The 24,548-nt window shown below is 32.6% G+C and overlaps 1 protein-coding gene across 1 annotated transcript in view; it reads left to right on the plus strand.

The window, feature by feature from the left end:
* Nucleotides 1-24,548, plus strand: part of S6KL (ribosomal protein S6 kinase like) — a 57,926-nt gene that overhangs the window by 29,153 nt on the left and 4,225 nt on the right. The gene's annotated exons all lie outside the window — the stretch shown is intronic.

A 24,548-nucleotide genomic window follows, 5' to 3' on the forward strand; every position in this document is an offset into this window, starting at 1 on the left:
TAAATAATCACGTTATAGAAATTAATACAATGTAAATTGTTTTAAATTACAATAAAAACTTTTGTTCGCCTTCAAATTATACAATACAATTTTATTATGTTGGTAATAAATATTTTACCATAATAGACCATCGTGGGCTATTAAGCAATTTTTAGAACTCGGGCTAAAACCGTTTGGCTAATTCCCGTGTGCAAAATAAAATCATATCCTTCAACGAATTTTGAGATTGCATTTTAATATCGATAATTATGAGTTAAACGGTCGGAGATCCGTATTAATTTATCACATGAATACAGCCTTTTGAAAAGCTTCGTGTTTTCAATATTTATTGTTTGTTTTCATAATATACTAGCTGTGCTCCGCGGTTTTACCCCAAGTGCTCCTCTCCTGTTGGTCTTAGCGTGAGCCTTCCTCGATTAATGGGCTATCTAACACCGAAATTTTTCAAATCGGACTAGTAGTTCCTGAGATTTGCGCGTTGAAACAAACGAACAACCAAACAAACTCTTCACGTTTAAGTTCCGATTCTATTGAATAAATGTAAGTACATACATTTTTGTCACATTCGATGAATAGAAATTTGATATTTGACGCATATATATTAATATTATAACAAACTTCATATTATATGGGTCATTTTCATGACTTGCTGATAAGGTAGCTGATAGTTTAAGTCAAAGCCTTGACTTACATTTTCATGCATTTTAGCCAAGAGATCAGAGTGGCTTATTTCAAAGTCGAAAATCAGTAACAAACAAATTTACTGGTGGCTTAAAATTCAACAGATATGGTAAATAAAGCTAACAGAAATTTTAAGCTAATAATATGTATAAGATACTTTCATCAAGCTAAGTTCATAAATAGGATTAGACATTCCATTAACCTACTATTCTACTTAAGAAAAATCATTCATACCAGTTGTGCATCGACTTAACCGTCTCGACGTTAATTTCCACTGTTATTGTTTACTAGCTTTCCGCCCGCAGCTTCGCCTGCTTTGTCTAAAATCAAATAAATTATATACTAAAACCTTCGTCTTGAATCACTCTATCTATTAAAAAAATCCGCATCAAAATCCGTTGTTTAGTTTTAAAGATTGAAGCATACATAAAGACATAGGGACAGAAAAAGCTTTGTTTTATAAGTATAAATATACATACCTAAGTATGCACACTAGTTATAACTATGTATATGAAAGAGGTTTATACTCGTTTAATTTTTTATTCTGAAATGTTGATAACAAAACCTAAGTTCTTGTAACGTAAATCAAGCATAAACATTTACCTATTTTGATCGTCTCGACTCTTTCTCTCTTAGAAAGTAAATCCGATTATGTTATTTAAAACTATTATACATAGTTGTAAATAACATGCGTAAAGAATAAAGTGAAATTGTTTCAAAGATTACTAACTAGATAGTTACTAGATTAACTGCATACTTATACTACTTAATTTATTTACGATTGCTCTCTTTCAAAGAACGTAATTGAAAACAGTAATTCGTCCTACATTTAGTAATTGACAAAATACATTTTTTATCGTCAATTATATTAATTTTGTTTAATCATTGTATATCGTACTATATACAATGACTAAACTACCGGAGAGCCCATCCATACACAATTATGTACTACGCCAAATTCAGCTTAGTTGAATAAGTTAATTCCGTGCAATTATTGTCTTTAGGAAAACACACAAATTCGTAGAACTTTTATGCGCTGTCGCCAATTTTTTAAATCATAATTTTGATTAAGATAACCATTATTGTGGTGCACGTCTAATGCACTGGGAAAACCGAAAACGTAAACAAGCCATTTTGTATAAAGAAATATTGATGTTGTCCATTTAATTGGTTCTTTGTTTCATGCAAAACAATATTGTCACAGTTCGTAGAAAAATCATTAGCACATTCACGGTGAGTGGTGTTGACAGTCGCGCCCTGTTAAATCACATGCTGAAGTTAACGGCGGAAAATTTATGTAACTTATGGTGTTGTTGATATCAAGAAAATCTTAGAATCTCAGAGCTTACTAATATCCTTTCCATGTTAATTGCAATTAGCCCTTAGTTCTACTTATGACTCTCATTTGTTTCCGCTGATCATTACTCATAAACATATGTTGTAATTACTTTAATTGATACTGAAATATTAATAATGCTGCTGTCTCACTCTGTAAAAGAATATAATATAATAACCCTTTAAAAATAACGACATCTTTCAACATTTTGCAAATCGTTGATTATGTATTTGTAACAAGCATTTGATTTACTATCTGCTCTGAATACATTCTTAAAATTCGTTCTGCGTCCATTTCTGCGTCCTAATTATTAAGTAGCAGAATCTTCAGATATTTTGAAGTACCTATCATCTGAAATATCACGAGTGCTTGATTTTCTTACAATTTTGTTGCGTACCTACTTGAGTTGGTAGGGCTTTCAAATATATACCTACAAATATATATTATACAATAACACCTTGTTGAGATTTCAATATCTTTTCACCTTTAATTAAATAACGAACTGGACCAGGATCTTATTCCTTTTGTTTTGTTGAAAGCGCTAAAATAATTTACATACATGTTTTAGGGACAACAATTTCTCTTGATTTACTTTTAACATGCGAGGGTATTAACACGAAAGTTCCATCGTGTTTTTATTTTTATTTTTATACTGAACCAATATTTTACGGATTGTTTTAAAAATGCCTATGTTTTATATTGCTGTCCGGTGATTATCATTAATTTGACATGAATACATAATACCCTCAGACTTGCTTTACGTGTGTGTACGTACGTACGTTTTTAAGTGTCTTGTTTCATTCATTTTTATGCAAAAACTACTCGCGCTTGCATGTATTGTTAATTTTTATAAGCACAATTAGTATCTTAAGTATCATGGCCGTGAAATGTCAGAGATGAAACGTTTACCTACTTATTAAAAAAAAGCAAAAATACATATTCAAAAAACAAATTCCAAATTGTTTATTTGGAACATTTAACATATACATATATTATTATTGGGGTATTTCTACATTTAGACCTTGATGTCTCTAGCTGGGAAACGCCAGAAATTTTTCTTTCACCATCGGTTACGGGCCGATATATCAGTTTCCCTAATTGTTTTTCTTTACAAACATATTGGTTATCACATATCAGCTCTCTGTGTCCTGTCAGATGTAGTTGAACTCTTGCTTCTTCGCTCCTACGTCGGTTCACCATCACTTTCCTTCGGATAAATCATCTTTACCCAAAATTGTAATAGCAGGAAAGTATGTTGTTTTGTTTTACTGCACAGTAACATGTTGGTGATACGCTGTTTAGAGTCACGGTTCTAAATATAATTGTCATTCATTCAGCATCTTTTATTACGACAAAAGTGAATTGTCTCTAAAGTCAGAGACCTTATTTTGGAGACAGGGTGTCAGTGAACCATTTTCATAAACATTGTTATAATAGAAATTAAATAATGCGAAACAAAAGATTATAGTATATGAGTATATTTAAGTTTGCAAATAATTTTTAAACTTATACAAACAAACAAGACAAATATACCCATGATATAGAGGTCTTTCATCTTTCAAAAATAGTTTTAAATCTTCCGTTACTTAACAGAACAAACACGGTAGGTATTATAGTTGTTTATTTGAGAAAATATATTCAAAAAATATTAAAATACTTAAAATGTATAGGTAGTATACTATAAATGGTGTAGACCAATACAATTTTGCGTTGCATTGCTTTGTCGGAAGTCCGTTGGACATTTAATACAAAACTGCATGCAAATATTCACGCCTGAAACTGAAAACGAGTGATTCAAGCCTGAACTGAAATGATCGGTTAGAGGTATTGAAATTTGACCACATTACAGTATATATTAAAGGATTTATAAGCAGATCACCTTGATGTCCTTCAATGCTATGTTAATCAAATTACCACAAGTGTTTACAAATAATACCTATTAGATCAGACATCGATACTTCCTAAACAATATAATATTTTTGTAGCCTCTTGTTTATCCAATAATATTTTTTCTTATTATAAGAAAATATTATAAGAAAACAAAATTGACCAATTCATTGGTCAATAAGACCAATGAATTGGTCAATTTTTTTTTCTTTTTTAATTATGTTTGTTTTTTGTATCAGTGTGGTTTGTTTATGGTCAATAAATGTTTTTATTATATTATTATTAAATGAGATGTGAAGAGAGATGTGAATGAGATGTGCATGAGAAGTGAAATTAGTGCAAAAATTTTCCCATTACATAGTACCTATACAACAAAGTTGTTTCTCGCGGTCTATCGGTTATCAATTATCATCATCACTACATAGTATAAAACAAAGTCGCTTTCTCTGTCCCTATGTCCCTACTCCCTATGTCCCTTTGTATGCTTAAATCTTTGAAACTACGCAACGGATTTTGATGTGGATTTTTTTAATAGATAGAGTGCTTCAAGAGGAAGGTTTATATGTATAATAACATCCATTAAATAGTGGAGAAGTACTGTTATTTTTGAGGTTTCTAATGTGATGTCGTAAATAATTACATTTTTTTCCGCTTACATTGCAAACGCAGGCTGAACCCTACGAGTTTTATCAAAATAATGTACTAAGTATTGTACAAATTGAAAATGTCTACAGAAAAGTCCGTGATGGTATATGTCTATCTCTTATGGATAACCCACAATAACTTTTTTTTGTCATTTACTTTTTACGACAAATAATGGCTAATTTTCGAAGCGATTTTAACCAATACAGCATTAATCCTTAACCAATTAAATACCTTGAATACATTGTTCATTTAATATAGATCTATATAGCCCTTTACACCGTATGATTAAAGTGAATATTTTCGAAGATATTACAGATTTAAAAATTGCGGGACGTAGCGTTTGCGGCGGTACCGGCCGGCCGGGCCGCTATGTTTTTATATACAACGTTCACAGTTTTTCTGTAGTGTATTTAGTATCAGCATTGCACCCGTGCGAAGCCGGGGCGGGTCGCTAGTATGTACATATATATGCTTAAATCATTAAAACTACGCAACGGGTTTTGCGGTTTTCTATAGATAGAGTGGTTCAAGAGGAAGGTTTTTGTATATCATTTGTTAAGTTTTAGAATTTTTATATATGTTTTTAAACGACGCTGGTGAGCCTGCGGGAAGGTTTGTATAGTACCTAAAGGGGAACCCAGTTGAACATTTATCGTCATGGTGCAAGCCGTCTTATTAGAATTCAAACGCCAACCCTACGGATGGTGCGCGAACTGCAACGCATCACAATTACAATAATGCACCGATTTTCTCGGATCACTGACATGAAATTGTTCGTTAAATTGCATTTTAATCACGTGTGTAAAATCAAAGTGGCATTGAAGTGCTGTCGTAAGGAGGGTTTCAGATCTTTTTCAAATCTCCGCCAGTGTAAATATGTATTACATTTTATTCTACTCATTGAAATCACAAATGACTGTATTAATGAGAAAAAGTAAAAGGCAAGAATACAGAATGGATTTTAAAACATTTATTCCTTTTTGGAAGCATTTCAGTTTGTATTGGCTTTTTTACTTAAAGTCCTGATATTTAATTTTGTGGTTCTATCACGTAATAATGTTTATTTATATGGGACAAAGGCAGTTGTCGCTTTAGATCTTAATTAAATTAGCAACTAGGCTAATGCTCAGTGTCTAGAGCGAATCTTTGCATACACAGAAACCAATGTGACACCGCAGGTAGACAGTGGACACTTTATATTGTTTCAGCGAGAAATGTTAGGAATAAATACAATTTCGAAAAGATTTTTTCATATCTTAATTGATAATAGCACGGAACAATTACATTTCATTAGGTAGTAGATAGTATATTTTTCGTTCCGAAAAGTTACGTTTTCGCCATACACATGAAAATTCAAATTGACCAATAAGGAACGTATAGGCGTGGATTACTATGAAAATATGTTACACGCGTGATGTTTAGAATATCATGAGTTCAGTTTTGCAAGAAACCCATATAACGCTAATGTTAATACTTGCGGGGTTTCTACTTAGCTCTATCTCCACGTGATAGTTGAAACAGGATTATATTGGCTCCAGGTCAGGAATTACATTTGACTTTGTCTATGTTGATAAAGTTATCAAACAGTTATAGAGTGCAGCGTCATAAACCCTTCTATTATGTGGTTTGCTGCTTATGTTGCTTAATCTTCAGTACCTACGCATTGCCGAACGAATCAATGATTTCAGCAACAACATTGAACATATGAATGGATATTTGCTTTACTTATATACGTGTATTATGGTTTACATAGAAATTATAAGTACTTCATGTTGGGAGAATTAGATGGATTAGAATATAAACAATTATTCAAAGTACAAAAACAATATTTACCATTTTTTGTTTAGTTAAAAAATAAATTATCTTCACAAATACACCAAGTACCGACATTTGTTTAATGGCAGTCAAAGACCTGTGATCTACCGGATGTGGAAAACCGACGTCTTAGTGTTGTTTTTGTGTTTTCTTTACACTTTTTATCAAAGATTTTGAACATTTTCGCTTCGCTTTCACTGTCGTTTCATGTTTTACTGAAGATGTGGTGGAACATCCCTTATTGGTGTTTTTGTCGCGCACTTTAAAATATTGTTACATACGAATGTTAAATGATATAAAGTTATTATTACTGACTTAATATTCTTTACATAGATTTGCATATAGTATACATAAATATTCTGTATGTAATGCGTACTATACAGGTACTTTTCCGACAGGTTATCTTCGGACCTCCGTGAATTTTTTCTTGTACATTTTTACCTACATTTTTTCTAATGGTCTATAATTTTCTGATATTATATTATGTATGTATATCACTCATACATTTACTTTCGCAAAAAATATTTAGGATATCACTCAACTAAATTTGAATAAATTGATAGGTACTTTGAATTAACGTGCTTGTTATTTTTTTGTTTTAATTAAAAGCTATGAATTGTTTACGCAACTTAGTATAAATATAGTATAAAGAGGTATAAACAATTATCTCTCTATTTATCTTTAAATCTATTGGCACAAGGGCGGGCGGATACGAAAGTGTCATGAGATGCATAACAGAAAGAGCATTCGGTACTTTATATCGAAAAGCCTATTCAAAATCGAAACTCAAATGAATAGAAAACTATTTTATTCTTATCTCAAATAGACATTCGAAGTTATTAAAATTGGTCACGAAGAAACTAATTGTTAATCCCATTCAACTGACTTACGCTATAAAAATTGTGTTTTCCTCAAGTCTTTAAACACCTAAAATATGTATTATAAATTAACATAATATTATTTATTCGACCATAAAGAATTATTTATCTATGTAATTGTCGGTAATGACTCATTTTGGAATAAAAACAACGCAAAACCTCGGAAATAATCATAAAGATTACAATTGTATAATGATTATTCGTGACTATCCTGTAGATGTCTTTGAATGAATAGATAACCGTTAGATAACAGGAAGTTTCTGTCAATCATAAAATCTTACTTTATGTACAAAGGATGTACCTAAAGGAAAATTTACTCTTCATAAATATTTTACCTAATAGGTAAAAATAGTTCCCATACCATTGCTAAAAGTATATATATATATATATGTAATCAGTACTTAGAACAAAAATCCCAATTTAGCCGAAAATAAAGATTTTCATATCTCGTTGAATTAAGATTTGAAGTATGTTTGTACTATTCCAAAATAAACAGAGATTTAAATTTATTTATGATGTAAGTACATCTTTGATATACATAGGTACACATTATGTTTGGGTTCAAGTCCTTTATTTTTTTATATAATATCTTTTTGATGAAATTTTTACTATCGATTGCATACTCTACATCTGCTACTCTCGGGCGGCTCTATTTACGTTAACTTGTTTCATATTACAATATGCAACCCAAAGCAGAAATATCTCATTTTTTTGTAGGTATTCTGATACAAAAAGCAATTATACAGATTTATTCTTTATAATGAGCGTAGTTGTAAGAGTATTCGCATCCATTATTTCCCGCTAAGCTGTCTTCTTCTATCAATTAATAAGTGATTTCATATTTATTAACATTATAAATTAAATAATTACAAGTTAAGTGATATGCTACACGTTTGCAAATGACGTTGTGTTTTATAATTTATTATTGTCATGTGTAACCTTGAAGAGCAGCATCGATTACATATTATATTATAACTTATTATTTTTTTCAAACTTCGATATTATTTTATTTGTATTAATTACCATATATACATTCGTTGAGTAAATTCATAAAATGAACGTTAGACTATTACTATAATTACTACAACACGATAATAAGTCCCATAACATAACATAACACATACAAATAGCTTATTAAAAGCAAAAAGGCAGCATCCGTGCATAATAAGGCGCCAAGAAAATTACGATAAACTCGAAGCTAGTTTTATCTTGGTAATGACTACTTTATTTTTAGACAGAGATTAATAAATTATATCAATCAAACATGTTCAACTTTTGCTATTTAATTTGTTCACCAAATTTTGTAACTGTGCTATGTTTAACATAATTCATAAAATATATTCAGATTGCTATTCGTTGTCGTGTATAAATCTACCTGCAATGTACTTTAGTTATGTCAGATCATCTTATTATAGGCAAAACAATATTATAGTCGTGTTAGAGGACAAGTGTAAATCCGTACTTTTTGTATTAAGGATGAGTGATTGTTACAACTGCCAAAAATATTTATACATTCATGTATTTATTTTATATGTATATTTTTATAATTATAAGCTATTATTACATATAGAATTTATTTCAGTAATCCCCTTTCCTGAAATAGTGTTGTTTTACGATGTAAAGTCTAATATTATATTATATATCCCTTTTAAAGTTTTAGTAGCAGTATTTTATTTAACAGAATCGAGTCCTTATCTTTACGCTTTATATATGTATTATTATTTATATGGATTTCTTTACTACAAGGTTACCTATAGATTTCCACTTAATAATTTGATTCTTGGTCTCCTCAATGTTAGATCTCTGTATACCGGCTCCGATGAACTGCACGCTAGTGTTCTTAAGTACTCACCAGATATTTTAGCCCTGAACGAAACCTGGACTAGGGAAGGTGCGGAAAAATATGTACCAACACTACCTGGTTATCAGTTTAAGCATACCCCTCGAACACACGGAACCCGAGGAGGTGGAGTGGGATTTTATATCCGTGAAGGATTGCGAGTCCGCGTACGCCCGCACCCCTCTTCTGTGCTTGAACAAATGTGGTTGGAGCTTATCTTACCAAAAGTGGGACGCATTGCAGTGGGTACAGCATACAGGCCAGAGACGGTAAGTTTGGGGATGGCTATTGATGCGCTCAGCGAGTCCATAAGTACGTTTGGGCACTGTAGGCATACTTTTGTACTTACCGATTTCAATGTTGATCTGTTGAAGCCGGATAACGGCAAGGCCACGGAGCTGCTCGCAGTGCTCGCACAGCAGAGCCTACATCAACTGGTGAAGGAAGCTACGCGAGTTACGAGTACATCAGAGACGCTTCTCGATCTAGTGATAACTGATGCCCCGGAGTTATGTAGAAGTTTAAATGTCATTCACAACCCTTCGCTAAGTGATCATGCACTGGTTATAACTGAGTTTTCAATAAAAAAATTAAAACCGCAACCCCAGTACAGATATGCAAGGCTGTTGAACAGAATTAACCAGGAAGAGTTTGATAAAGACTTAAGAACTCTTCCGTGGAACACCGTCCAATACGCAACAAATGTCGACGAAATGGTGAACAACTTCAACAGTCTCATTGTTACGCTATTTAATAAGCACGCGCCTCTTAAGAAAATAATAGCTAACGTATCGCCTAGACCCTGGATTACAGAGACAGTTAAAGCCATGATAAATCTCCGTAATGAGGCTCTGGCAAAAGCGCGTCGCACTAAATTAGGTATACACTACAGATACTACAAAGATTTGAGAAATACGGTAAATACTGCGATAGAACGAGAAAAGTCAGCATTTTTTTCTCAATGCATCAACGGAAATTATAAAAAACCGAAATTTTTGTGGAAATATCTAAAACAGATTGCGGTGAAAGGCGATTCAAATTCTTACCTGCTGCCGAATCATGTGAGCGACCCAGATAAAATTGTAGACTTCTTTACGCGGATCCCAAGTCAAAACGGAAAAGACTTTGACTATATCAATCATTTTAAACACTCTCGACATAGTGATGCCACCTTTAGAATTCAGCCTTGCACAGCGGAACAAGTGAATAAAATTATTTTAGATATTGATACAAATGCTGCAGGACATGACGCAATAACATCTGCTATGATTAAAATGACACTACCGGTAACATTACCTATAATCGCTTCAATTGTAAACGCCTCACTCGTAGAACAGAAGTTTCCAGACACCTGGAAACTAGCAAAAATTAAACCACTGCCTAAAAAGCCTACGGTAAGTGACTACAGCGATCTTCGAGCTATCAGTATACTCCCCGTTCTGTCGAAGGTATTAGAAAGGGTAGTCTGTAGGCAACTTACCAAGTTTATGGAGGATGAATGTATTCTTCCCGAGGTTCAATCTGGCTTTCGGCGAGGGCATGGGACTGCAACGGCCTTGGCTCATGTTACCGACGACATACTGTCAAATAGTGATAAGGGAAGGGGCAGCTTCTTAATATTACTCGACTTCACTCGTGCCTTTGACTGTATAGATGTCGACCTGTTGATTGCGAAACTTATGCACTATGGTGTAAACGAAGAAGCGTGCAACTGGTTTACTTCTTATCTATCTAACCGAAAACAATACGTCAGTATTGATTCGCAGGGCCAAATAAAACAGTCGGAAATAAAGGAGGTAAATCGCGGATGTCCGCAGGGTTCGATACTAAGTCCTCTCTTATTTATTATTTACACAATAGATCTTGTTGAAGAAGTGAAATATGGCAGGGTGCACCTCTACGCTGACGATACACAAATATATTACGATGTGGATCCTAAAAATGTTCAACCAAGTATAGATCAGGTAAATCAAGATCTGCAACTTATTTCCTCCTGGGCGAAGAAGAATTCCTTAGTCTTAAATCCCGCTAAATCAAAATACATGGTACTCGGAACTAAGCAACAATGCCAACAAATACTAATGAATAATATCCATATCGTCCTTGACAATAATGCAGTGGGTAGGGCAGATGTATCGAGGAATTTAGGTATTTTATTAGATTCCCAACTAAGGTATCAGGAACATGTTGATGGATTGATTAGAAATGCTTTTTATAGGCTTAAGGTTCTGTATGGCTTCAGGGAGCATCTGTCAGAAGAAGTGCGAATTTTACTTACCGAGTCCTTAATTCTTTCACTCTTCAATAACTGTGACGTTGTGTACGGTCCACGCCTTTACGGGAAAACAGAACGAGCCATTCAACGAGTACAAAATGCATGCGCTCGTTTCTGTTTCAAAATACCCCGGCGAGCACACATCACACCGTATCTAAACGACAAAAAAATTGTTAAGATGAAAGAAAGAAGGACACTGCATCTAGCGGCACTCGCGTATCGACTGATAAAAGCAAGACGACCAGCATACCTCTACGCTAAACTTACGTGGATAGACGACTATCACGCTCTCAATACGCGTAGTAAGAATTCCAGTCAGTTGGTGATACCGAAGCATAACACCTCAGGCTTTAAAGGTAGCTTTAAGTACGCCGCGTCCAAAATCTGGAATGACTTACCGCCACCTCTAAAATTGAAACAGGATATATCCTTCTTGACATTCAAAAGAAAATTAAAAGACATTCTGTTACAAAAGCAAATCGAAGACTGGCGCGCCGTAACCCAATAGCTTCCTTTCTATTGATCTTGGGGTGATGATATACCTATGGCCTATGAGAACGGTATTCAATGTACTGTTTTTGACTTTCCTGCGATGTATATGTATTGTTGTATATGTATATATATATATATTTATGACATATAATATATTCTGCCCTAACATAAATTATATATGCATATATTTATTATATTTATTTATTATTAATATTAATATACTTCATTATGTATTTATTTTAAGTAGATACGCTTAATTTTTTTTTTTAATACATATTAAGACGGACCTCAACCGCCGGTGCAGCCTGAAAATCAGCGCTGTTTTTGTGCAGCATTTTGCTGAGGCTGTATCCGTTTGCTAATCTTAAGTTAAATTTTGTTATGTTGTTGGCTGTGTTTTTTGCAATAAATTTATAAAAAAAAAAAAAAAAAATTATTTATAAAAAAAAATAGATAGACGGAGTACGTTATAAAATCAAGTTATGTGAGTGCGCCGTCACCCGAAGGAATGGCGATCAATTCATGCCCTAATGGCTTACCGGCTCCCTGCTACAGGTTCTATCATTTATTTACTTGGAATATTAATCCTATGTAAAAGTCGGATTTAGTCTCGATGCGATCTCTAAAGGAATGGTAGGTTTTTACATCATGCTTTATTTACATGAGTTGAAAAAGAGCAGCGTATTTTGCACGTTGTTTTTCTGTATAATTAAGTGAAGACTAATTGCATTTGCTTTGGCGTACAACAATAGGATATTTTTAAAATTAAATAAAACTAAGTTGTATAAAAACTATTTTCAGAAAAGTAGTCAAAGAAAATGCTTGAGTAAGGTCTGGTTGTCCGGTATTTTTTTTGATAAAGCAAAAACAATGAATACACTTTTCATCCATTGTTATCTTCCAAATAATTGTCAATTCACCGCATGAGAGAATGTTTTTTTTATAAACACTATGTTTAAACTTGACATGTATTTACTCTAGGCTGTAATAACGAAACTTGTTACTTTATGTTACCTAATAAATAAGAGGGATATAAAAATATCCTCACAACGTTTCGCTCTTACAAAAAGTGCAGGACAAAGGCTCGTTTATGGCATCGGATCTTAACAGTGCAAGTGTGCGTAACACGATGCTATTTTTATTCGGACTATGTAAAGATGTGGTAATACATTACTACTTTTTATTATGCCATCTAAAACAATAAAAAGTTATTGATATGTTTGTTTTGAATACATGTGAAAGTGTGGTTGATAACCGTGTCCTAAAAATACAGAAAAGTATAAACTTTCCAAAATAAGTAAATGGCAAGAAAGTAAGATAGATTATTTTTTTCGGTAAACAACCGCCTTCGTCATTAGGCATTCATTTATCTACTTTAAAACTGTAATTTAATTAGTATTCAATAATATTGACGGGTCACATATTTTACCTACGTTTCTATTTTAAGTTTTATTTTATTTTAATACTCTCTACTTTATTTTAACGATTCCGTTGTGAAGGTTCTGTATACACAATAGATTAAAGGTCAAAAGCTCAATTTGTCACTTACTGTCTTTAACAAACCATGTGTATTAATAAGAAGCTGATGTTTCCGCATCTGCGTAAAATATTTGCGGCGGAAAGGCGGCAAAAACGATATAACTTAACGAGTAATTGTTTGTCTCGAACGGCGTTGCTGTCCTCCGTCTAACAGTATTCTCTAAAAGCCTATTAATATAAGCGTCAAGTTCAAGTAAATAATTAACTATTTTGTTTACTGCTTGTGGCTTCAGTAATTGAAGGAAGCGCTTAGTTAATTCCAACGTAAACTTATCATTATGTGAGACAGACATTGACATTTTTGAAATGGTGATGCGGTAAATGTTCAGGATTGTGATCTACAAAGCCTATCGAATTGAACGATGTTTATCTCTTATCTGCAGAAGAGTCTCATTGAGCTGATGATGGTGAAACCAAGAATTAAAAATGTTATTTTCTAATACAATCCTAACTGCCATAAATTACAAAAATAGCATGTCCAGTCCATTATCATATCCATATCCGTTTAAAAAAGAATAAAGAATGTTATTAATAATAATATGTTCTAGCAAATTATTCATAATACATTCTAATTATAATTCATAACTGTTAGGAACCCACTCGAGAGCAGGTCACAAACGCACTTGACAGGTTTTTCGTCTAACCCACTAATCTACTAGCAGCTCACGGCGCCGCCGAATTTAATTCGCAAACAGGACCCTTAACTGTATTTTTGTTTTATGTTATCACTTATCATACCTCATTTAAAATACCGTTTCGGGTTTCATGAATCTCTATTAAATATAACATATTATCTGGTTTGTCGAATGTCGAAATTAAGAAAATATGTAAATCGACGTTCAAACAGCGACAATTATCTTAGTCAAGAATGTGGAGGAGAATATAAAAATTGATGTGTAAACATAAAACAGGTATATATCTACAATGTCAAGGCGAATGACCGCAGCCGCTGAGCGCTGACCAGCTGCGGCCGCGGCGCGGCGGTGGCGGGGTTCCCGTCGTATTACTTTGTCATCCGCTTCTATAATTTAATACCATTTGTTTTGGAATAGATTACTTGCTAGATGAAGCGCCGCATCATAAATGCATCTTATATTTTATATACAATTATCAATATTTAATATTTTAGAGATAATACTTGTACTTACCTTAAAAAGAAAAGAGGTATAAAAGTTTCTTCCAATTGAGACTGATACGAACAGCTTTAAAAATAAATATCAAAGTAGGCAAACAGTCTTGATATACCTATTTTATTAAATTTAGATGCATTAAACAAACTTGGAAGTTGGAAGATGCATAGTTAGTCACACTTCAAAGTTTTAAACACATTTATAAAAAATATTGCAATGAACATTTACCATGTAATTTAAGTACTTAAACAAGTAATTGGTACTGCAGGTAATCTTTCAATGTGTTAAAGTTTGGTTAAAAATAGTAATTAGTTAAACAAACCAAGGCCCTTGAAACACGGATGGTAAATGGTGATAACTTATTTACGTCTCCAATTAGAATGATCTTCTAAACAAACAATTGCTTTGTATATATATTGAGATTCAAAGAGAAAAAGCAAGCAGAAAGGAGAGCTGATAAGTAAGAATATTCGTTCTTGAAATACATATTATAAACTAGCTGTTGCCCGCGACTTCGTCCGCGATTACGTCGTTTTTCGTCATTCGTCGTTTAAAAAAAATACGTGACACTTTATTTTTGAATGTTCTTAATTGTCTCTTATAAAAATAAACTACATTAAAATTGAATACTCTGATAAGAAAATCTTAAAATCGGAGGACATCGAAAATCTGAGGAAAACATGAGTGAATTTGATTTAAATTCTACATTACTTAGTAATTCAAATAATAATCTAAATTAAATGTAGATTAACAGTTTGAGCGCATCATTATATAATATGTACCTAAGTATTAAATTACGTTAGTTTACATAGTAATTTTACTAAAAACACGATGACTTTCTTTCGCGCTCGGTACAACAAACTAAGCATGTTTGTGGTACGTGGCCCGCGTCACTTGACCCCCTGCGAGTTCCCCTCCGTTACTATGAGAAAATACATTCGTCGCCCTACTGTAGGAAAAATTGTAATATTTTAAATTCGAGAAATATTGATTTCTTGTATTCGACTATTCGTTGTAGTCGAATACAAAATATATTTGAAGAAACTTAGGTTGGCCTTCAGGCAAAAGGGATCCTATCAAATGATAAACTTGACCTTGTATCTTAAAAGTAAGCATGAAAGGATCCTCTGATAATTGTTGAGCACCAAAGGATCATTTAAAACGCACTACTATAAGAGCGAATATTGTCTAAGAACTGTTTAGATTGCACATGTTCCTCTAAAAGTAGTGATTTCAAAGGTTCTGGTGTATCTTCAAACGAAAGCCGACTCCTTACTCCTCTTTAAAGCATTACAAAAAGAACATACTACGTTAATATCGCCTATACAGAAGATGATCTGTAATCAATTGTGAGGTTATAATCAAACCCACTTTTATATTTGTCGGACCCATAGAAATCTAAATAACAAGACACTAGAAGTCGTAAGCGTGCGTGACCTTGTCGCCACTCAGGTGATTTGCACATCACCAGTGCATTCGTCACTGTTCAGTTGCTCTGGAGACGTATGAGTGTATACATGGTGTGTTTCAGCAATTCCCATTGCGGAAATTCTTCCACAAGTTGTAATTATACTTATAAAGGAATAATATTTCATCGGAAAATATTTTTTTTTAGAAATAATGCCGTTTTTCCTTAAAATTATAGAATATTTACAAGTATTACGAGTGTCACCATAGTAATCGAAATAACAATGAATGACACAGTCGACCATTCTTATTATCACGTTTGTTCGTATTGGAGCAAAAAGTCTCATATACTTAGGGATGTTATTCTAAAATAAACCGTAAATTCGTGCGTTAGGATACATATTCAAATGCTTAATTTAATAGATAAGTTAGTTTTCACTAAAATCAAGCTGTCCAATAAAAGGCATAGTTTACTTGTGTGTACTGTTTAGCTTTCGGTTTGAATGTGTTGATTTTGGCGACAGCGGTTTTCATACGAATTATGACATTATAGCCCTTCTATGTGTCTTGTTATTTAGATTTCTATGGTCGGACCACACCACCGAATTCGTAGATTGATCTTCTATGTTTACCTCTTAAGTCATTAAGACTGTCGAAATCTGTCTACAGTAAGACGGGCCGATCAGCTGTGAGACGTTATACCCTCTCAGTGAAGGTTTCGGTCTCACAGGATAGTACATGCCGTTCGCGGCGCGGCGCAGCTGTGAGCCGCAATTCTCGTTGTGAAGCGGTTTCAGGTTCTCGGCATAACACAATATGTTGTTTTCGGTCAATAGTAAGCCTCTTACCTCTAACGATCCTTGAGAACTCTTATTTCTCATTTTCTTAGCTTTGCTCGAATTTCGATATAAAGATTTTTTAGGTGGCACTGATGCGAGTAAATAAAAATTAAGTTAAAACGGACTGAGAGTGTTATAATCATCAATCATCATCATCATCAATACATATAATAAAATTGTGGAAAAGCGATGTCTGTACAATGAAAATATCTAGAAAAAAATTAGCAGGTGTTATTATTAAATCGATCTTGAACCCAAAACTGTAGTTAAAAATTTTTTTGTCTGTATGTTTGTGCACGCTAATCTCAGAAACGGCTTATCCGATTTAGATGCGGATTTCACTTATGTATTGTGGTAATGTTCATTTAACAGTTAGTGTTTATTTCATGTCAATCGGTTCATAAATAAAAAAGTTATGACAATTTATAAGTAATCACGGCGAACATTTGCTAAGGCATTCTATTGTACACTGTACAGTGTACGATAAAACGTAATTTATCTGTTATACGCTACAGTTATTCCTTTTCATGTCCAGATGATCATATCAAAATTCCCCAAGGGTTTGGGGGTAAGCTGAGGTAGTAGGGGGGGCGGGGTCAAATTAACATTATGGTTACTTCTAATAGGTAAATTTTCCACACAAAATGTCCTTTAAATTATGTCGTATTATATTTTTAACCCCCGACGCAAAAAGACGGGTGTTATGTGTTTGACTGCTATGTATTTCTGTGTGTGTGTGTGTGTGTCTGTCTATGGCACCGTAGCTGGCTAACAGGTAAACCGAATTAGATGCGGCTTTTTTTTGTTAGGCAGCATATTTTCCGACGCTGGTTCTTAGATAAATTGTATCGAAATCGGTTCATCCACTTATTATACCTACATAGGGGTAAAAGTGGGAATGAAAAAAATGATATAATAATTTATTTTTAAAGATCGTTGGGAAGTTTATGAAATTATTTATTCCTTTTTCTATACACTTTTCTTCGTCTAAACGGTTAAGTTACGTCTCTCTCTCTTCAGCCTTTAGTTACGTGCGTGAGACAGGAAACATCTAATTTGGATTTGTTGCTGGATTTGATAAAAATTGAGTATCGATTAAGCTGATCAGTGGCTACACCATACATTATTAAAAACATCAATTTAAGAAAGGAAGGAAATAGAATTTGCTCCTCTCCCCCCCTGGTTCCTAAAAAATAATATGACATAATTTAAAAGAAATTTTACGTAGAATTAGTTAGGCATTTCTTTTTTGATTTTCGATATTATATACTAATCATAATTTTTAATTACAATATTATGTAGTAACTATTTGGTATAGGTTAGGCATTTCATTTCTTGATTTTCTTTAATAAGTTGGTGCGTAAGTTTTTTAGCTCAGTTTAGTAAGAAATTTTAATAACAATTCTTTTAATTATATTTTATGGTAGTACGTATTTACTCAATAATTGTATGTTAAGTAGTAATTCAGCATGGGCGTAGCCACGGTGGGGCTGGGTGGGGCGCTTACCCTGGCTTTGATCTGGTAGGTACCAATTGTGAAGGGGAGTGGGCGTGGGCGTTGGCGTGGGCCTGGGAGTGGGCGTGGGAGTGGAAGCATGAAAATAAAAACAATTATTGTTGCCCCACCCTGAGCCCATGGTCATAGGTCCCATAGTCACTATTCCACGCGGACGAAGTCGCGGGCACAGCTAGTAGACAAATATAATCAGAAAGCTTTGAACTCCTAAGCTCAACCATAAAAGATAGACATTAATTATGATGTCGGGAGATATTTTTTATATAATATGGAGAACATTTCTTTCATACTTGATTTCTGTGTAGCTTTAACCCTTAAGGTTGCACACGCGACGAAAGCTTAAAAATGGAGTTACTGCTCTGCTCACGAATATGAAAAATAATTGTACCAAGTTTCGTTTAAATCCGTCGAGTAGTTTTTGTTTCTATAACGGTTATACAGACAGACAGACGGACAAAAATTTTTGGCGTCAGTGTCGATCCCTAATCACCTCGTGATAGTTATTTAGGAAATATATTTCATGTACAGAATTGACCTCTACAGATTTAATATAAGTATTATACATATAATTAGATGCCAATTTCCATGTAACGTTAAATTCGACTATACAATAACTAACAGACAACGCAGGTTACTCTCGTTTCCGTAAGTTGAGGCGGCTACATATTCGGTCCTCATAACTCCACTTTTTGTGAACGAAACGACAGCGCGGTTTAATTCGATGCCAACACCATCAAAAAAAGGAAATATTTTTAATTGTGAAAAAATATTATGATTTACACTATTAATACTATTTTAACATTAACACAAAATATAAGACTGTGAGTGTGTAAAAATAAATCCAGCTAGTTTCACATCAAACTTATGTTTTTAATTAGGTATACGACATGAAAATATATTAATTACCAAGCAATAATCATACAGGTAAATACTGAACAAAAGTATTAACAGTCAAAGTATATTTTTACTTACAACATGTAAATGATGAAGGAATAATAATTATCAACGAACTAACCTTTTTGTATTATTGTTTATAAATATAAATCCATAAACAATAAATTTATAAAGAATAGAAAAAATTCGACCACTAAAGAATGCTGGTTCGAGTCCCGCCTCGTTATCGAATTTTTAAAACACGAAGATTTTTAAAAATGTAACCAATGAACACAATCAATATTAGATTAACTGTAATGGTGTCTAGTTTGACTTAAAATAATAAACATCTACCCTCACTTTTAAAAATGTAGTATATTCACACGAATTATAAGGCGCACCTTATAGGGAAGGGAAGATATGGGTTAAAGAGTTAAATAAATAAATAACATAATTATATTTAAATTATTAATTTTTAACATTGTGTTCAGTAGTGTTAACATGTAAATTGATTTGATTTTTACGAAATCTCATAGATGGCGCTGTTTCAAATTTGTATACTAATAAATTCATTAAACTGATTCTCTGCCCAAATTACGTAAATGACATAGTTTTTATTGTGTAAAGCTAGATAATAGCATGGCTTACCCTAAACCAACATTTAAACATGAGTCTTTAGATTGTACGCTGTCGTAATACACGGAATACGTAAGAAAAAAAAAGGTTCACAGCTCCTCCCCCGGAGGTGATAGCATGATAATATGTTTAAAAAAGCCTCACCCGACCTGTTAGTAATATTCATGCAAAATTTGAAGTCAATCTATGCAGTACTTTTCGAGATTAGCCTGGACAAACATACAGACAAACAGACAAACAGACAAACAGACAAAAATTCTAAAAACTATGTTTTTGGCTTCTATATCGATTATAGATCATGGATTATGTATTCTTTTAAAAAAATATTCAATGTACAGTTTTGACTTTCCTACGATTTTATTATATGTATAGATAATACTTCTTTTAAGACGCCTCCGCCATTTATATTATCTAGATAAAACGTTTAAAATAGATATGGAATTAATGTAACTGTTTCATTTTTATAGCATTTTCATTCCATTTTAGTTTCATTAGAATATAGATGATGAATTCCAAAATAATTCTAGGATGCTAAAAGATCATTCGTATCTTTAATTCTTTATTGAAGTATTTTTCTTTCTTTTTTCTAAGTAAGCAAAGTAAACCGCAAGACTAAAATGAAAAAACGATGTTGTTGTTTCAGAAGATAATTAAAATCACGTATGAGATTGCTTTGTAAAAAACACATTGTGGTAGTTTCACAATAACACTACCATCATCGATCAATTCAAGGTTATTTATAACAGATGAAATATTAAATTGACTGTCACACAATCCAACGCAATCAAAAATTAAATAGTTCTTTTATATACTTGTCGCCTTAGAATTGCGATATAAATAATGTATAATGTATATATGCTAAATATATTACAAAGGTCAGCGGAAGAAATTTTACGAAATTTCAAGATCGTCATTGATAAGGATCAACTAAACAGGCCTAATGTAAATTGAAATGTACCATTTGCCACATTTTAATCCACGTAACATATGATAGAGTTACTTCATCCATAAGATAAATACGACTGAATAATCGTAGGGCTGGACATTTTTAATTATATTTTTGCATTCATTAGGTAGTTTTATTGTCATTGTAGCTATGGTTTAAACACGAAACTGGATTTAATAAAATGATTGTTAAAATTATATGAATAAAAGGATACGATTACGGTAAGAAACTGGGTCGAATGGTAATTTTTAAGTGATCAATATAATCCGTGCCAAAACAATACTGTTTATTCATTTCTAGGCTCCAACAGGATAGCAACTCAGTCTCTAGGTTGTAAACACAACATAATATCGAAATAATATCCACTACTGAAATGAGATTCTATTTATAAATGCTATAGGAATACAAGAAACAAATTACGAATATAACAGTCATTGTCCAATGTCAGGTGTAATATTATCTGATGCGATGGTATTTCTTTAGAAAGACTCAAGATAATATCAGACCACCTATTAATATTTATTTCAAAACCACTCGTTTTCTTCGTACCGTACAGTGAGTTTAAATGAACTGTTCCAAGATTTCCGGCATATAGAGTCATAGAAATAAAAACTAAATTGAATTTTGCAACATACAATAATTAAAAAATCTCCTGAATACTATAAAAAAATACGAGCCTCACAAGCAATGACCTTATATTCACGGTTACTACTAATATTTTAGACAAAATATTATTTTTGTGTAGTCTTTTTGTTTATTACTTTAACCTTGTGAAGATGCAATGAGGTAAAACGTGTCTAAAAATGTTTTAACGACCATCCTGCCGTTTACTTGAAGTTTTGCTGACTCGTTCCGGAAATTGACTCATAATGCCGACTTCTGCCCGTAATGCAGTTAAAGGGCACAAAAGATAACTATCCTATAAATTCATATAATTCAATATCGTTTCCCTATCACAATAAAATTACACACGTAGGTAATTGTTGTAGAAGTGTATCAAAATTCGTCATCGATTATATGTTTTTGATAAGTTTAACCTCTGTGGTTTAACCTTAGAGTTTAACAATGACTTCTCAAAATAGGATAACCTAACTATGCATATTTTTATGAACTTTTTTATACGGATCATTATTTAATGCAATACTGGTTAAAAGCTAAAACCGATAGGTAATAAATTATCAAGAATTGTATAAAAAAAGTACCAATCTACACAATATTTTTATTCAAATTGTACACATACAATTGACCGGCTTTATTCTGCGCATACGATTGGAAAACTACTTAAGTACCTAATTCATATAACGAGTCTACTTTTTATTCACAATTGCGGTATAATCGTGACCAATTCTTATTCTACTACAAGATCTAAATGTAAAAATTCATTGTGATAAAGATAACACGTGATTAGTAGTCAGAGCATCGGAGTGCTAATTCTAAGAGCGTTTTCACATTATCCGATCCGATATCGGATATCGGAAGCCGATAGCCGATATCCGATATCGGAGGGAAGTAAAATGTATGAAATATGTGCCTGTCTTTCACATTGTCCGGTCCGATATCGGATATCGGAGCCGACACCGATATTCCCAGTGGCTATCGGACGATAATGTTCAGTGTTGCCAACTCAATTTTCGAAAAGGCAGTATACCAACAGCAAAAAAGCACTAGTTTGTGTATTTTCAGTCTTATAGGGCGCTCAATCTTTAAAAAAATTCTTTGCTTTTAACCTAAAACCCTTTCTATTAAAAGAAACCTTTTTTTATTAAGAAAACACACATTTAAGTATTTATAGGCATTTAAAATACGATTTATACGGCAGGTATTTTTATTTGCCGTATTAAAATATACGACTATTGGCTGAACTGAAGTAAACAAAAATATATTGCATTCTTAAATTCAAATATCTATCTTCGAAAACATTAGTGTCTATCATCTTTATTTTATCTCATTCTGCCTTGCTCCTCCTCCTACTCGGATGTTGGTTGTGCTGTTTATTGTATTGTTGTCATTGAGTGCTTTGTTTTTAACCGACTTCAAAAAAAGGAGGAGATTTCACACCGATTTTATTTTTATTTTGAATTTACAACAAAGAATACAAAGTTTGAAAACTCTTAATTCTAAAATAATTGTTTATGACAATAAAATAATTTATGTATCTTTACTTACAGGAAATTACAACAATCATATTACAAATATATTTGAAGGAGTGACAATATTATTTTAGGATATTACAGTGTAATAAGAAAAAGAAAAGAAAATGTGAACAAAGATTGTATCACTTAATAAATTTATCATAGGTACTACATGAACTTTTATAAATGTATGTAGTGAAAAAATGACTAAATGACTAGTACGTCTTGCTAAAAATACATTTAATAGATTTTGAAAGGTATTTACTAATATGTATTACCATAGACAAATATAAATTATATTCGTCCATGGTATTACTAAAACTATTAATTAATACTAGGTTGTAGTAGGTATTGATATAAATTTATTTAATTTATATTGTGTTAACATAAGTATATTATGTTATACAAATGACCGATATCAAACAAAACTATTTAGTAAATAGCACATCTAAATAAACATTTTACTTTTCTTTTTTGAAGTTGTTTTTCTTTATCGTAGTTACTTAACTATGATTTCCATTTGATTTTTTTTAATTACACCTTTTTTTATCAACTGGCAATTTAGTTTAGTTTTCTCTAAAAATTTCTGGCAGCACTCATGATGATATCGGAACGATTTTATCGGACAATGTGAAAGGGCAAATTGTATCCGATATCGGATATCGGCTATCGGCGTCCGATATCCGATATCGGATCGGATAATGTGAAAACGCTCTAACGGTCACCTCTTAATTTATCGGCGCTATGTCGCGGTCGGCACTTAAAAGGTAAATATTCAACCTCACATAAAATTGTAATAAAATCGATTTTTTAGCGTTTCCGAATCCCTTAAAATTACTAATGAGCGAATGTAGTGCAAAAACTTTTATTGAATATCAAACAGTGTGTTACTGGGTGCGTTAAGGGTGTTAGTACACGACGTTTTTATACGGGAACTTTTAATGCATAATAATTAATGATGTTAAAAATTTAATATACATTTGATTATTATTAAATGAGCTCATAATGTACATTGTACATTTTAAGATAACATTAATGTTCCGTAGAAAATGTGCATATCGCTCTACGGCATCTAGCAAATGGAGCTTATACATGTAATTTCTGATATTTTCTTTTATTATTTAACTTTTATTATCTTACTACCTATATAAAGAATATATTTATAATTGTTTAATATGTGTTTTATATGCCTAATTGTTGAGGGAGAGATTCATTTTATATTATTTTTAAGGTAATATAAGCCCTGCAGTGATTGCTCTACATATTTGTATTATGTTAGGTAGGTATCTACATAATATAAAACTATATGCGTGAGGTCTCGTTAATTCAACATCAATTTTGATTTGGATCTTAAATAAATTCAGCTATTTTATCTTGATCGTGTGTTCGAGCTTTACTTATTATGTACGTTTGCACACCTGCGTGCATATCATCTGTCTGTGCCAGTTACCAGTATATTATTCCCGTAAAATTCAAATGTTATCCTTTTAAAATTCACTATAGCTAGATGCCCGATGTTCGACGGACGTGATGTGGTTTCCGTTCTTTAACATATTAGCCGATGTGTGTAATGTATAACACTCTAACATCACAATCTTCGCTAACCATTACCCCGCCCCCACGTTAAGGTGCATTTATCTCGATGAACTCGCAATCGTTAAACTTAAAACGTGCTGCAAAT

The sequence above is a fragment of the Colias philodice genome, chromosome 13, assembly GCF_061535455.1.
Source record: "Colias philodice isolate Cphi_HAF_F1 chromosome 13, ilColPhil1 Martin Lab GWU primary, whole genome shotgun sequence".
Taxonomy (NCBI): Eukaryota; Metazoa; Arthropoda; class Insecta; order Lepidoptera; family Pieridae; genus Colias; species Colias philodice.